General features: G+C 34.1%; 2 long non-coding RNA genes across 2 annotated transcripts; one reads left to right on the plus strand and one right to left on the minus strand.

The window, feature by feature from the left end:
• Nucleotides 1–1887: 1887 nt before the first annotated feature.
• Nucleotides 1888–2846, plus strand: LOC119193127. Its single transcript, XR_005113849.1, has 2 exons — nt 1888–2163; nt 2258–2846. It is a non-coding gene; the product is annotated as an uncharacterized LOC119193127 (long non-coding RNA).
• A 337-nt stretch (nt 2847–3183) lies between these two features.
• LOC119193126 lies at nt 3184–4335 on the minus strand. The gene is made up of 2 exons (XR_005113848.1): nt 4193–4335; nt 3184–3957 (listed from the first exon to the last, which is right to left on the minus strand). It is a non-coding gene; the product is annotated as an uncharacterized LOC119193126 (long non-coding RNA).
• Between the last annotated feature and the right edge of the window lie 219 nt (nt 4336–4554).

The raw sequence follows: 4554 nt of genomic DNA on the forward strand, positions 1-4554 counted from the left end.
ACAACATACCTTCAATAGCAGCAGGAGAATGACCTCCGGACTTGTCATTTGCCCGAGGAGTTGTCGACCCGTCCGATTGATCCTGCAAAATAACAAGCCGCTCATAAATTACGTGCATTTTAATCTTAGGTTAAAAGTTAAAGACAACCTTAGCATAGCACTTTGGGAAAATGTAAGAGTTGTATATTGGTGAATTATTTTCAGAATCTTATCACTTGTTAATGAGCGAATTGTAAAAAAGTCTAGCTTTTTGAATAGGTAGGTACGCAGTCAAAAATATCGCAGTAAAACCTAAACATAATCTAAAATATAAAATGCATGTTCAATATATATAAATATTATACCTACCTACCAGTTAGGTTTAATCAAAAATAGGAATCTTGTTACGGCCGCTGTGGAAGCAAATAAGTACCTGCAGTGATCCGTACAGAGGCCCTAATGGACTGACCGGAAGCGTTGACATAAATCGACAGACGTGTCCGGTACTTCGAAGCTTCCGGTGGAGCTGGCACGTGTCGGTAAATTCAATAAACGGCCGTGCATGTAGGCCGGCATTGGAGTTTCGAATTTATTTTCGGTTTATCGATTTTTATATTTGTTCAGTATCAGACCAAAGTCTGGTATTTGTACCCGATATGGCGATAGGCTTCCTATCATATCATGGAACGGAATGCACACGGCGAGTAGTGGCCATGCCGAGGAGAGAGCAGCTGCCCTCTTATAACATAAGTAACCACATTTATTTGTAAGTACTTGTGTAATGTGTTGAATTATTGGGACTGCCTAAATGATATTCTCGTAATGGCCCCTAAAATTTGATATTCACGCCCCTCCTACTGAGTTGGAAGCTGGGTGCACTAGTTGCGCTCTGCTTACTCCATTGTTTTAGGTACTGCATACTATGTAGGCTATAAAGTATGTAAAACACAAGTTTAATTCCTCAAGAAGACATGATAAAAAAATCTATTATTGTGGCACATACCTTTACCTACCCTTTGTCCTATATTACAGTCGTAATCTTACATGTAGATCATTTTAAAAATATCGTATTGATTATCCTATTAATGAATGCGTACCCAGTGGAATAATGACTTATGTATGCAAATTAAAATTGCCAATGTCAATCTCGATTTGTATGGAAAGCTGCCGCGAGGGAGACCGATTTCAGAATCATTCCTCATGACCGGTAAACCGTCGGAGCGGTTAAATCGAATGAACCTTCGCATGGGAAATTGATATTATTACAGGAAATTGACTTTGCTGCTCGTCGCTACGGTTAGGTCTACCTACGGGGCACCATATGTGTTGAGGAGCCATTTTTGATGTTACAGTAATTTAATAGCCCCTACATCCATTTTGTAGATCGAATTTCGTAAGCCTAAATCAGAAATTCGTAGAATACTATTAGGTACTCTTATAAGGTTCACGCCTTCAAATTTATTATTTAAGGCGATACCTCAAGGTCCATTTTCATACATTTTGTTTCGGCTTTAATCTGGGTAACTAAACAAGTATTGGCAAGTAAAGAATTTAAATTCACGTCTAGTTAGTGATTAGTTCTCGCAGTTGAAAGAAAAACGTAAAAATAATTAATAATCATGGATATTTCGGCCTTTAAAATTTCATCAAATTTGACAAGTACGTATTGTTAGTGTGAGTGACGGCTGACTGAGTATACCGGCACAAATGAGAACTATATATAAATGATTAACGCTGTCGCAGCAAAATAACCGTGAGATGGCGTTATTTATTCTTTTCAAATTGATATATCGTAGTAGAATATACATGAATCATTTAAAACACATCAAATATGATATGCCTTTTAAATAATTTTGTAATGGGAAAAATAGAAAATAGAAATGAGGAGAATCACTAACTTTTATCACGACAGAGGGCGCACTGTACCTTGGCTTGACAAAACAAACGTCAAATCGTATGACGTATCACTGAGTGTTTATGAATATAATATACTTTTGTTCCAAATGCCTCAATGCAGTGCGTTAAATTGTAAAACAGAGGAATACATTTATTTCCAAAGGAAAGTAAACGTAGAAAGCAATGGGAATCTGCGTTACGTATAAAAACTTCGAAGCTAGTAGCACAGCACGATTGTGTGTTGCGCATTTTACAGAAAAAGATTATTACGGAAAATCAATTATACAGGTGAGTCACTATAGAATTTCTATGTGATTTACCTATTTCCATTAATTCTTTTTTAATTACTTCGTGCTAATTATTTTTGTTTTTATGATTTCAGGTTATGAGCTCCTTGCAAAATTTCTTAAAAGACAGCTGTGCTATCTGTGTTCTTCTTAACGAAGATAAAACCAGAAAATCCAGCTGCTGTGGCACATCAACAACGTATTGAACGAAGAAGTCAGTCGAGTAACAAATGTAGATGATTCACAACCATCAAGTAGCAAAGTTAACCTAATAAGTGACAGAGACAATTTACTGGAAGTTGATCATGAAGAAGCAGTCAAAACAGAAGACAACAGTGCAGTAGGATGTACATATATTATGCATGAATTTATATCTAAGGGCACTCAAGTTGATCAAGAACACAAATATGGGTTTATGAATAGATATAAAGATGATAATGCCACTATTAAGTTTTACACAGGTTTTGAATCATATAAAAATTGAATTTAGTCTACTCAGCTCTTAGTCCAGTGGTTCACAAAATAAAATATTATGGCAGCAATGTGATTATTCTTAGCAGTGATTCTAATTCTAATTTATTAGTTGGTGCAATACCTGGTAGCTTGCTGTTATATTGTTCTCAAGCATTTGCAGGATTGATAAGTGATCAGTAGGCAGTGGAACAAAGTGACCTTTTAGCAAAATGTGAAAGTGGTAGTAGTATACTGACTGACAGAGGATTTATGATACAATATATATTTCATCAGACAAAAATGTGACCATTAGGATTCCCAGTTTCTTAAAAGAAAAATTTCAGTTGCCTGGTCTTAATGTAATAAAAGATAGGAGCTTGCAAACAAAGGAGTTCATATAGAAAGAATAATAGGATTAACAAAGACAAACAAAATTTAAAAATGAATTAGACCATAACTATATCCCAATAGTGAGCAAAATCTTTTTATGTTTTATGTGCTAAACATCTACAATTTCAGGAATTATACTATTACTATATTGTGAAAGATATTAGATAAAAAGATGTAATTATTTCAATTTATTTATTAATTGTAAATAGTTCTTATACACATACTTATTTACATTTCTGGTTCTAAATTATGTACATAAAAGTTTAACAAATTTGTCAACATGCCATTAATAAATGAGTCATCTCTATTAATGAATATTATTTTCATATCCTCAAATGTGTAAACAATAAAATTGCAATATTGCGTCCCGAACAATAAAGTTGGCCTTGGATTTGGGCATAATATGGATGCTGCTTTTTAAATGTAATTCTCCATTAAGTATTTTAAGTAAGGCACAGTCACAGAGGTTATTTTATAATATCTAGCAGCATATGGACACTTAACCTCAACAATAGTATCTTTACCCAATATACCGTCTGGAGAAACAGCCAGAAAAGGATATTCAAATGATATAATGAATCCACTTTTTTTATTTTTAGTCCATAATCTCTATCATATTTGGCAATGGAAATAGTTTCTTGGATTTTACTATGCACAACTAACATAGTCTGCACAGCTTTAGGGGCCAAAATCATATCGATTACATATATTTTTGGTACTTATATGCTTTACTGTGGCACACTAAATGAAACATACTGGCAGTAATCCTGCATGATCTTTCATGCCACTCAGAGGAATCACTTTGGGCTCTTGTATTCTTCTCACTTCCTGAATTTGTTCAGATATAATATTTTTAATAATAGCTTCTCTAGTAAAATATCTATTGGAGTCCTATCTACATAGGTGTAACGATCCCATTCAATGCCATGTGGATTTTAGCGGGTTCACATGTCTGTAATAAAGGTATTGAGCTTTCATCATATCCCATTACTAAAATTTTCACATAATCAGCATAACTGTCCATAATATCAGTAAGTATCTTTTAGTGTGTTATAAGTAAAAGATGTCAATCTCTTGTTGGGTAAATTTTGAACTGCAATGGGTGAATTATAAAATACTTTCTTGGGTCTATTGAATGTCATTAATTTTGAGTACTTGACAGATGCAATTTAATATTTTTTGTGTACCATCCAACAATACAGAGACATGTTTGCAACATGCTTGAGTACCACTGCCTGCAGCACAATCGCAATGGCATTCTTCAATTACTCCATCTTTACTTAATTTTATATCCACAAAGTATACCATTTTTTCATACTGGCTTTACATTGTCCTCGCAGGGTGGGTATAAATGCCATCTGTGGAATAGCGGGCAGTCACAAGATGTCGAAATTCGTACAGGAGTTGTCCTTTATGCTGAGTATTATATCTGCAAAAACAATAATGTAGTAAGAAAATATAATATAATGTTATCAAGATATCATGATATATGAGTGTAGGTATACCAATTTAAATACATAAAATTTACACTGTCATCTTTGTAAACAAC

The sequence above is a fragment of the Manduca sexta genome, unplaced genomic scaffold (genome assembly GCF_014839805.1).
Source record: "Manduca sexta isolate Smith_Timp_Sample1 unplaced genomic scaffold, JHU_Msex_v1.0 HiC_scaffold_3630, whole genome shotgun sequence".
NCBI lineage: Eukaryota > Metazoa > Arthropoda > Insecta > Lepidoptera > Sphingidae > Manduca > Manduca sexta.